The following is a 12,296-nucleotide window of genomic DNA, read 5'->3' as shown; positions in this document are numbered from 1 at the left end:
TCCAGGCCAACACGGAGGTATTCTGGCTGACCAAATTCGCAGACAACTGCAAGCCATTATTAACTCCCCAAGTGATGCAGACATCCTACAGAAAGGCCTCACTGAGACCAATGACTGGTGTCGAAACTATGGTCTTAAGCCTAATGCCAAAAAATGTGTCAGCCCCTTTGGGGAAAGCTCAGTTCCCACTAATTACCACATTGATGGGAGCCCACTGAACACTGAAGGCATTATAAGAGATCTGGGGACACAGGTTGACAGCAAACTCTCCTTCGACCACCACATTGCCACTGTGGTCAGAAAGTTCTTCTATGTGGCACATCTCATTACCAAGGGTTTTGCTTCCAGGAAGAAAGAAGTCATCATTTCTCTCTACTCTTCCCTCGTTAGACCAATCATAGAGTATAATGCCCCATTTGGCATGTACCTCACTAGATACCTTCAACAGCTGTAGAGGCCACAAAAGTACCTCCCAAAGAGGATCCTAGGCCTTAAACACATGTCCTACACGGACAGACTCAAAAAACTCCAGCTATTCTCCGTCTACTAAGAGGCGATCTCTGCTTGACTTACAAAGCCATGTCTGACCCAGCTCAGTTAGAAATGCTACATCGATGGAAATCCCAATCCCTCCACACCACATACTCCAAAGACTACAACCTCATTACCACAATCAACAGTATATGCTGGAGGGACAGGTTCATAACTCAGAGACTGCCAATGCTCTGGAACAGATGTCCCATACATGTCAAGCAGAGCACCACACTAGCCCTCTTCAAGAGAAATCTTGATGATTGGATGGGAAATAGAAATTTCACCCCAAGGATCACTCCATTGGCTCTACTTGATAGAGACACTGGGAACTAACGTCAGGCAGCACGATGCCAGGGCACTTCTATAGGCTAGGCTTTTAAACGCCCCAGGGCCATTAGCCTAATACACACCTATGAACCTATATTGATCACTGCTTAGTAACCTTAGCTATATGGGCTATAGCCTGCCAAAGATGTAACAGCTAGCCAGTTTCCAAAGTTTCAAGGCACCTTCTATGCACCCAAGCTGTCAGGCAACTCAAACTGAGTTGAGCTGACTAAAAGACAAGTTTGGGCGCCAAGCCCATCAGAGTTTTACTGCCACAGAAGAGTACAGTCCTCTAAGGCTTTCAAGGATCCACGGTCAGCTTGGTGCTGATGTTCTTCATGTTTCGCTGTTGCAGCCATCACATTTAGGTTATCATGCCAGGGGTAGCCCTCAGTCTGCCCAAATACCAGAGGCTTAATATTTCTGCATCGGTTGCAGGATCCTTAGTCGAAGAAGAGTCTCGCAGCATACCGGACTCCAAAAGGGTATCGGTAGTGGCTTGTGAATCCACAGAAGCGGCCATCAGGGGCTGCGAAGGTGCCTCACTGAGGACCGGTGAAATGACGACTTACTGAAGCCATATCGGAATTCGAGGACTGAGGGAGAAAATATCTAGCAACAGTAAGGGCCTGACGACGTATAGTTTTGGAGTTGAACAAAGCACAAAAGCGACAGCGAGGGACGTCGTGGTCTGGGCCTAAACAGGTGACGCAGTAAGAATGGAAGTCTCGGTGTGGTATTTGCTTTCCACAGGCGAGACAATTGTTAACTTTTTCTGACATCTGTTAGAGCAAGAAAAAAGGATCCCCAATGGTGTACTTGGCTTTAGAAGACTTCGACTTCAATTCGGAAATGAAAACTCAGGTAGTGGCCGACCGGCACTCATGCAAACTGCTTCTGCTTCAGGCTCCTTGGCAAGAAAGACTGATGTAATGGCTTTGGCTGCCTGATTTTATACCACTGATGACCTGACGTCAGTCCTGGAGCGACAGCAACTGACGCAGAAATACTAAGGCACTGGTATTCGGGCTGACTGAGGGCTACCCCTGGCAAGATAACCCTAATGTGATGACTGCAACAGTGAATACACTCTAACATCTACATTTATGGTAAATGTACACAACTGTACTTTCCTTTGCTGGACAGATAAATTCTTTTTGGAGAAAAACCTTCCATTTTCTAAATATTGTTTGTATTTTAACACATTCCTCTTCAGGAAATTTATTTTAAAGGTAGGAGTTTTGTGTTTTAATGAACTGTTATGAGACTATGTCATATTCTCAAATGGGAACAATTTTTTTCCTGTCAGTTTAAAAGTTGTGTAAAGTAACTGAAAACCTTTTTTATTCTCTGAAGAATGTGTGTTTATTTTACTTATGAGGGCGGACAAAATGTTTTAAATTGCTTTTTACTGTATTTTTCTGTGAAAAATTTACCTTTTTTTAAGCTTGTAGTTTTTACTGGCATTTGCTGCTTGTCTTCACTGGAAAAGAGTAATAAGTCTTTGGCTTGATCACAGAACAAACTACTGGTTCCATGGTTGATCCTTCTTCCAGCCACAAAAATAAAAAGTTAAGCAATCAGCCTACAGGTGGGTAACTCTGCTGTGGCTATTTGTTGTACCTTGGACAATGAGTCTCTTACCACGGATCCCTCTGGTGTAGCACCTACAGCCACTGTGGACTGGGGGTTAGCCACATCCCTTGGGGCTGTTTGGGTTCCCTTAATGGGCAGTGGAGAGCCACTATTGTTGATCCTGGGAGAGGGAACAGGGAAGGCTTTCCTGTTGTGTCAGAATACTGTGCCCATCTCTGTGGAAGCTGCTACTGGCATGGTTGGCCAATTTTTCCTGACAAAAAGAAACAGAAAAATAAGCATGCATCAACTTCTCAAATTTCCTCAGATGGGAGTAGTTTATGGGGTCTGGATCAGGATTTAATTCAGGCTATTGAACCTTCTTGTAAAGTAGATGTTCTTCGAGTTTCACCGTTGCAGTCATCACCTGTGGGTTATCCCTGCTGTGATAGCCCTCGGCCGGCCCGAATACCAGAGTCAGTGTTTTTCTGCATTGGCTGCTGTCACCTGTAGTTTGATGTCAGGTTGTCAGTGCTATAAAGAAAGGCAGCCGATGCCATTACATCAGTCTTTCTTGCCATGGAGCCCGTAGCAGAAGCATTTCGCAAGTGTCTGGTCAGTCGCTACCAGTATTTGAATTACAGCTGTAAACGTCTAAAGCTAAGTACCCCATTGGGGATCCTTTTCTCTTGCACTAACCGATGTCCGAAAAAGTTAACAATTGTCTAGCCTGTGGAAAGCAGATCCCACACCAAGACTTCCATTCATACTGCGTCACTTGTTTAGGCCCAGACTACGACATCCCTTGTTGCCGATTTTGTGCCCTGTTTAACATGAGAACCATTTGCCATAGAGCTCTTATTGTAGACAGATATTTTTGTCTTCCGTCTTCACATTCTGAAATGGCATCCGTCAGCCAACATTCCGTAGACATTCTGAAAAAACGCGGAGGTAAAGATAGAGAAAGATCACACAAGGCTAAGCCTTCCGATGACTCTTCAGCTAAGTAGGTCGTCAGTTCTCCAGAATTCAGTGAGGCGCTTTCGCAGCCCCTGATGCCTGATACGATATCTATGCAGGCCTCTACCGAAAACCTTTCGAGTCTGGTATGCTGCAGAAATCTTCTTCTTCGTCTTCCGAGCCTTTGGCTGTCTCTGCCTCAGTTGGGTCCGGAGCCAATACGCAGACACTGGCTTGTGAGGTCTCTTGCATTACTGAATTTAGACAAAAAATGACGTCTTCTCATCCGACTACCATTTCTCTCAGACAGTTTGATACTCTTAGGCCTAGAAGCCAGGACACTCCTAGAAAATCTGCCTCTAGCCACCATCTTGCACCTGTTCACCACCCCAAGCACAAATGCTCCCTTATCAAGGGTAGTCAGGCCACAACTTCTAAAAGGAAAAGAAACCCTTCTCCTGAAATTATGACAGAACAAGATTCTGAGGAATCTGATTATTCAGATTTTGAAGAGGAACAACCACTTCTGACTGCTTATGAGGATTTAGATGCAGAGGAGTCCATTCCTTCTGCCTCCACACCAGAAGACCTTTCCTGTGGGGAAATCCTTCACATCTTCAGGGAACATTTCCAATGGGAATCTCAGGATTTCCCCAAGTCTAAGAAAAGACTGAGAGTTTCTGGACCTGCCCCAGCACAGCCCCTGGCCATCCCCCCTATCTTAGAAGTGGTGGATGATGTTTTCCATGAATCCAGTTTAGCCCCTGTTCCCAGTAAACCCGACAGGTATTACAGAGTACCGGATTCTCACAAATACCTGTTCAGAAATCTGCTGCAGACCCACAGGTCATTACACAGGGACCTAAAGGAGCTAAGACTAGTTCTGCCAAGAATCCTATTCCTTCTGACAAGGATTCTGGACAGATTGGGTAAAAAAAGTATACACCTCTGCAACCTTAGGTATCAGAGCACTCAACTGTCAGTTCAATGTGTTAAAATATCAACAACACACTTTGGAACTGTTAAAACAAATTATTTCAACCTTTCCTGACTGTGCCAATTTGAAGGAGTTAGCAGATTTACTGCACTCTACTTGTCAAGTGGCCAAACACTCATTACACTGTGGATATGATGCCCTAGAAGTCTCAAGCAGGGCAGCAGTGTCATGATCTGTCATTAGGAGACATGCATGGCTAAAAGAACAACCTCTCCCCGAGCACGTCAAGTCTAAATTAATCGATGCACCACTGGATAAGGACCGCTTGTTTGGAGTAAAAGCAGAAGAGATGCTTAAAAAGATGGAAGACAAAGCAAAATCTATGCAAACAGTAAAAGATTTTTTTCAGGTTTAACCTCCCTGGTTCAGCAGGAACTTTCCCTTTAAGCACTGGTCCTTCTCTGCACCTAGCATACAAGGGCAAGGTAAGCCCCACAGGGACAGACCACCCAGGTCCCTATCCCAGGGGCAGCAGAGAACCAAACAGTGGACCACTTCTGCCCCAAAGGTAGGGCATTCTAAGCCATCCTTCTATGGCAAAAACTCTGACTCCCTGTCCCCCCTCTGCCCTCCTTTCACTCACCCAAAGCTAGGAGGAAGGGTCTCCGTCTGCAAAAAAAAATGGCTTTCTGTAACAAAGGACCAATGGGTCTTAAAGATCATTTTTCAGGGATACAAATTATTTTTCAATGAACTCCCAGTTCCAAAAGGGGGTACCCAGGCATACCTCCAAATCAGTGGGCAGAGGCATTGAAACAGGTCCAAACTCTCATATCCCAGGGGGCAGTAGAACCTGTCCCCACAGATCAAACAGGCAAAAGTTTTTATACCAGACTATTCCTTGTTCCCAGAAAAGAGGGTACTTTGCACACCATCCTGGATCTATCCATTCTGAACACCTCCCTGGTGGTCCCCAAATTCAAAATGCTAACTTTGCAGCAGCTGCTGCCTATGCTGACAAAAAATGCCTGGCTAGTGACCCTAGACCTAAAAGATGCCTACCTCCACATCCCCATAAGGGAATCCTGAAGGAAATTCCTGTGCTTCATATCAGGCTCACAACACTTTCAGTTTTCTGCGTTACCCTTTGGCTTATCTACTGCACCCAGAGTGTTCACCAAATGCTTATCCCCGTCCATAGCATTTTGCAGACAGAGAAATATACAGATTTACCCTTATCTGGGCGACTGCCTCATTTAGGCAGAGTGCAAAGAAAAGGTGCTTCAGGACCTTCTCTTTGTCAAAGCCCCCCTAACTTCCCTAGGGTTCACCATCAACGAGAAGAAATCAAAGCAAACACCCACCAGGAATATTTTCTTGGGAGCACTGCTGGACACAGCATCCCAAATGGCCTTCCTATCCCCAGAAAAGCAGAGCTTCCTGCCTCCCTACTTTACCCAGCTGGCTTCCAGAAGTCACCTCACTGCGAGGAAGTTCCTGCAAGCCTTGGGGTGCATGGCGACTTGTATCCTTCTAATTCCTCTAGCCAGGCTTCACATGAGGAAACTTCAGTGGTAACTAAAGAACCTTTGGTGTCAACACTCTTAGCCTCTAGATACCTCTTTCCCTCTGATGCCTTGTATAAGGCTGAGTTTCCCTGGTGGGCAGGGGCCTGTATCAGGAACAAGGGTCTTCCCTTCATCCTCTTCCCTACCGGGCAGACCATCACCACCAATTCCTCAGACATTGTGTGGGGCACTCACCTAGCAGGCAGGTGCACCCAAGGTCTTTGGGATGCCCAGCACCTTCCGTTACACATCAGTCGGAAGGAAATGATGGCAGTACAAAAGGCTGTGACATCCTTCAAACCCAGTCTCAGGCCAGGGGTTCTCCTTATCAAAACAGACAACAACACAGTAATGTAGTACATCAACAAACAAACATAACAAAATCCGTTTCTCTCAGCATTTAAGCAGATTGAACTCTACATTTACCTACAAAACGGAGTCTACAGGACTGCCCTTGGATCCTGTTACTTGCACTCAGCACTGTAATGTTGCTGTTATGGTGACCAATTGCAGTCCTGTAGACTCCGTTTTGTAGGTAAATGTAGAGTTCAGTCTGCTTAAATGCTGAGAGAAACTGATTTTGTTATAGTGACCAATTGCAGACCTGTAGACTCCGTTTTGTAGGTAAATGTAGAGTTCAATCTGCTTAATAGCCTGACATTTGAATAAGTAACTCTTGTAAAAATTCCCAAAGTTGTATACTGTTGGTCTGTCTTACCTGCTAAACATAAGTGAAATTACTGTGCTGAGTGCAAGTAACATGAAAATTAAAGTGCTGAGTGCAGATTGTGGGCCCTTACATTCAACTTATCCCTGGTGTGGTGTCTTGAGTCAGTCAGGGTATTCCCTGTAACCACTCCTACTGCCTCCCCCCCCCCCACCCACCCCTCTTTCCTCAAACAGGTTAAACTGCTACAATTCAGTACATGCATCATTTTCAAATCTAGGTGCTTAGGATTTCCCTCTCTTCCCCCCATTGCTGACCTGGTGTGACTTAGTGTAAGTTTCTTCATTGTATGGATCTTTTACTGTTTTTTGTGTAACTGAATGACCTGCTGCTAAATTCTGATTCTGCACAGACTGCTCTATTTTTTTGCAGAGGCTCTATAAGTAGCTAGTGACTTCACTGAATTTCTGTGGTAATATTTGTGTTTAAACTGAACCTGTACTGAGAGAAAGTGTATAATCAGAGCTCCTACTTGCATGTGTTTTTAATGTTTAAATTGCACACATGCATTGAAGAAGTGCTTTTATGACCTGAGTAACTTGGGCTAGCTATACCCGATGTGCTTTTACTGGCAATTTTCCAGTTGTACAATTGTGAACAATTGATTTAGTTTTTCAGGTATATCTTTAAAATCTGGCAAGTGTTTATTTGCTGCATTGCTCTCTTGCTTAGGTTTCTTAGCTATAAATCTTAGTTCATTCTGAAGTGTGCTACTTTACCCCCCCCCCACCCCCACCCTCAAACCTTTCTGAATGTATTATAAAATAACTGCCTGTTGTTGCCTTCATGCTTACCCTAGAATCTCTGCTTTTCTCTTTTCCTAGTTGAACTCTACATTTACCTACAAAACGGAGTCTACAGAACTGCAATTGGTCACCATAACAAAATCAGTTTCTCTCAGCATTTAAACAGAGTAGTTGCACACAAAAAGCATTTATTAAGCTTTCACTTAGTGCTGTGTAATTAAGCAGGTCACCATTTTGGTCAGCCATAGGGCTCTGTTTTCTACTTGTTTGCCTCCTTCCCCTGTAACTTAAGTAAACTGACTCTTACATTAAAAGCTATAATATTTGCCTTATAGCTTTAGGACACCTTAGGAAACCTTGTAAATTGCAATAGCCCTGCTACGTTCGCACTCGCTACGCTCTGGATCTCTTCTCTTCTCTCCCTGCCCCCAATACCTCTAAATTTAAAGTACTATAGCCACTCCCCCACTTTCTAGATCCTATCTGCTTTCATCTGGGATAATTCCTCCCACCCCCATTCTTCTACCTACATTTTAATAGCACCTATTAGCTTTCATTTGGCATTCCCCCATCCCCCTTCCAGTACCTTTACCTCACCACTCTGTTCTGGTGTTGCATCACCAGGTAAAACAGTTCCTTAACTCACTAGCTGAATCACAAATAATGATATACTCCTCTTTACTACCCCTCTTGTTCGCACCATACCTCCTTACCTTCTATGAAAACCAGTTTCTCACGGGATTTCAGGTCCCGAATGGCCATACAATCACCCCAGCTGTAAATCCTCCCACCTTCAACCATACTTACAGTACCAGGTCCTATCCAACATCTTGTTCAGTCTATCAACATCTCAAACCCAGGCACATTAGCTCTAGATGCAAACACTACCACAAACTAATAAACAAATTCCTGAAGTTCATCACCAAGTATAGACTTAACCTAATACTTGGTGGTGATATTCACTCCATCCCTGGCCCACCCACTTCAGATACACATACCCCCTCTACTTGCAATCTAAGCTACAAACCTACAATTAATAGGCCAACTAACTCTCTCTTAGCCTGTCATCTCAATATTAGAAGCATTAATAACAAGGTACATGAATTGCATGCACTTTTGGATGTCCACTCCCCTGAGATTCTCTGTTTATCTGAAACCTGGTTAAAACCTAACACTACAGATAATGAAGTGTTACCACCTGGGTACAACATACACAGGCTGGATTGTGCTTCCAGGAAGGGGGGTGGGGTAGCTGTACTTATAAATCTGAGTTGATTGTCACCATAAATGTAATACAACCACCTCAGATTAATAACTCAGAGATTCTTGCCACCAAATTGCAACTTAATAAAAATAAATGCATTAATATCTGTATGTACAATTCCCCCAGGTAACAATATATCTACACTTGAAGATATCCTGCACTGGCTATCATGTCACTACCCCCAAGAAACCCTACTACTTCGAGACTTTAACATAGACTGGGGCACCTGTTCCTCAGAATCCCCAACCACCCATATTAACCTGCATGCATTTACACAAATCATATCCACCCCTACCAAGATAGGTAAACCCAACCAAAAAGAAAGCATACTTGACTGGGTACTCACCCCCAACTGTACACCTTTGGTACCCTCCCTGATTGCCTAAGCGATCACCTTCTCACATATGTAATTAAGCACAAAGTCATTAATTCCCAACAGCCCTTACTCAGAAAGGTTAGAAACAATAAAAACTTTGACCCTGCCAAATTCAAATAAGAACTAAACTCATGTAATTGGTCTATTCTAAAACACCTCCCCTTAGAGGAAGTAGTAGCATACTTTAACAACAAATTCCTTGAGATCCTTGCTTTGCATGCACCTGTTCGTTCAAAGAGAACAAAGGCAAAATCTGCGCCATGGCTTTCTAAAGAGTCTAAACTCAAAATTACACTTAGAAACAAAGCATTGGCTTTATGGTGTTCTTCTAAAGACCCCAAAGATCACATTAAATACAGGCAATCCAGGAGCGAAACTAAAAAATCCATTTTACAAGACAAAAACAATACTACTGTAATTTACAGACAGTAAATCAAAATAACCCTCAGAAGTTTTGGGCAGGTTTAAATGATCTACTACATCCTGGACAAACTTCAACCCCAATCCCTGCTGTATTATTGATAAAACCCCTGAAGATGTTTCTGACAGTTTTAATAGATTCTTTACTGAGACAATTCAAGCCCTAGCTAGCCAACTAACTCCTAGCTCCCTTGGTCCTGAAAGTACCACCCCTAGAAACCTACTCGCATTCAGCTTCCAACCAGTCGCCACTTCACTTATCCATATCTTGATCAAAAAATTAAAACCCACTACACTTTCTGCTGATCAACTCCCTGCTGAGTACCTACAAAAATCAGCTGATGCTATTGCTTATCCCGTCTCAATACCAATCAATCGAACCATAGTAGAAGCTAAAATTCCCACCATCTGGAAAATATCCTATTTAATCCCACTTCACAAAGGAAGCAGCTCTAGTGAATTCTCCAATTATAGGCCAATAGCTATACTCTCTTCACTTGCAAAGATTATGGAAAAATGTATTCATAGACAACTCATGTACCACCTAATCCAGAATCACCTTATGGCAGACACTCAACATGGCTTCCATCCTCATCACAGCATTACTTCAGCCCTCCTAGCCTTTACCAACACCATAAACCATAATCGCAACAATAATTATTTATCCTCAGCCCTCTTGAAGCTTTCCAAGGCATTTGATATGGTTGATCACCAACTTTTAATCCACACCCTGCAAACATTCTGTCTAGATACTAGAGCCTTTCAGTGGTTTAAATTCTACCTGAATGGTCGACAGCAGGCTGTCCTCTGGCAGAACAAACTCTCTAATCTTCTACCTAACACCCTTGGAGTACCACAAGGCTCTATACTAGGGCCCTTGCTGTTCTCCAACTTCATTAACAACCTTTATACTGTCACCCCAAACGTCAGCTGTATTCAATATGCTGATGACTCTACTCTGATTTGCTCGGCCACATCTCTAATAGAGTTATGGTCAGCTACCCAGACCACCTTTAATACAATAGAAAACTGGCTTTCTGAACGTCGTCTGATCCTAAATCCAAAAAAAAACTAAAATGTTGTTATTTTCACCAACACGTAGGTCTATCGCTTTCACCTTTACCATAAATTCAAATGATGGCACAATAATCTCCCCGACCCCTCTACAAAACTATTAGGCGTCATCATAGATAATCTAAAATTCGACCTACATGTTAACCAAACTATCAAAACCATCAATAAAAAAACTAGGTTCACTTTACAGAATAAAAGCCTTCCTAACCCCTCCAGCTAAAATTGCCATAGCTCGCTCTCACCTTCTTTCAACCCTTCTGTATGCATCCCCTCTACTCTTGAATTTAAACAAGACGGTCTTTAACAAACTCTCAATTTGCTACAACCACATTGCCAGGTTTGCCACTGGGCTGCCTTTTAGGACACATCATTGCATCAGTCTAAATCAGCTTGGGTGGCTTGAACTACCCAACCTAATCTAGTATAACCAACTGATTATGGCCTATAAAATCCTCTATAATCCGGACAATACTCCTGTACTTAAAAATATTATCACCCCCTATAACAATCCTAGACCGCTCCGATCCTCTAACAAACTACTAATTCAGACTAGCAAAATTAATAACACAGCCGGTGACTCTCTCTTTTTGCAAACTCTGTAAGTAGACCCTGGAACTCTCTTCCAGCTGATATTACCTTACTTTCTACCTTGGGTCAATTTAAAACTAGACTCAAACAACATTTGGCATTTATATATGTCAATGTATCAAGCCTGGCTAACTCTCTCTAGAATGTGTAAAAATCTGTTAACCAGTTTACTGTGTAATTTAATTTAATCCTGATTTACGCTCGGGATTAACTCTAACCTGTGGAACTTGTTTAACTTGCTTACTTATGTCATCACTGTAAATAGTCTGTTTGTAATATGTAATGCTGTATCTGCTTACTCTTGGAGCTTTTCTCCCCTGGCCTCCGCTGAAAATGGGCATGCATCCAGTCGGACTATCCTGGTCAACAAATGTAAAATAAAATAAATAAATAAAATGTTCGAATGATCACTGCTGCAGTAGCTGCTCCCTCCATCCACCCCCCTTGTTTTTTAGGTTCATAGGTAGGTGCTAGGCTATTGGCCCTAGAGCCTATATAAGCCTAGCCAAAAGGTATCCTGGCTTTCGCCACCCAAGCAAATTATTTTCCTGTGCCACTGTCGAGCAGAGCCACAGAAGTGATCCCCCGGGGTGAATTTCCTATCTCCCATCCAGTCATCAAGATTTTTCTTGAAGAGTGCTAATGAGGAGCTTTGTTTGACATAGATAGGTAGTCTGTTCCAGAGTATGGGAAGTCTCTGGGACAGGAATCTATCCCTCCAGCATGTTCTGTTTATTGTGGAGACCATGTTTAGGTCCCTATAGCATGTAGCTTGTAGGGATTGGGATTTCTTTAAGTGGAGCATGTCCAGAAGCTCGGGTTTGATGTCGCTTTATGTGTTGGGCAGAGATCGCCTCTGAGTAGGCGATATGCAACGGAGTAAAGCTGCAGTTTTTTGAGACGGTCTGCGTAGGGCATCTGTTTGAGGTCAGTAATCCTTTTGGGAGGTAATCCTGCGGCCTTTCCAGTTGTAGATTTCTTGTGAGGTACATACCAAAAGGGGCGTTGTACTCTATAATTGGTCTAATGAGTGAAGAGTAGAGGGGAACAATTACCTCTTTTTTCCTGGATGAGAAACCTTTTGTGATGAGGTGTGCCACGTAGAAGGATTTCCTGACTACTGTGGCGATGTGATTAGGAGAGACTACTGTTCACCTGTGTTCCAAGGTCTCTTATCACACTTTCGGTGTTAAGTAGACT

The 12,296-nt window shown here is 43.3% G+C and overlaps 1 protein-coding gene across 1 annotated transcript in view; it reads left to right on the top strand.

Moving 5' to 3' along the window:
- POC1B (POC1 centriolar protein B) overlaps positions 1–12,296 on the top strand; it is a 944,738-nt gene that overhangs the window by 572,883 nt on the left and 359,559 nt on the right. The gene's annotated exons all lie outside the window — the stretch shown is intronic.

This window comes from Protopterus annectens, chromosome 11.part0, assembly GCF_019279795.1.
Source record: "Protopterus annectens isolate FY-2018-M chromosome 11.part0, PAN1.0, whole genome shotgun sequence".
In the NCBI taxonomy this organism is placed as follows: domain Eukaryota; kingdom Metazoa; phylum Chordata; order Ceratodontiformes; family Protopteridae; genus Protopterus; species Protopterus annectens.
The sequence above is the reverse complement of the archived record's forward strand: the minus strand, read 5'-3'. Positions and strand labels throughout refer to the sequence as shown.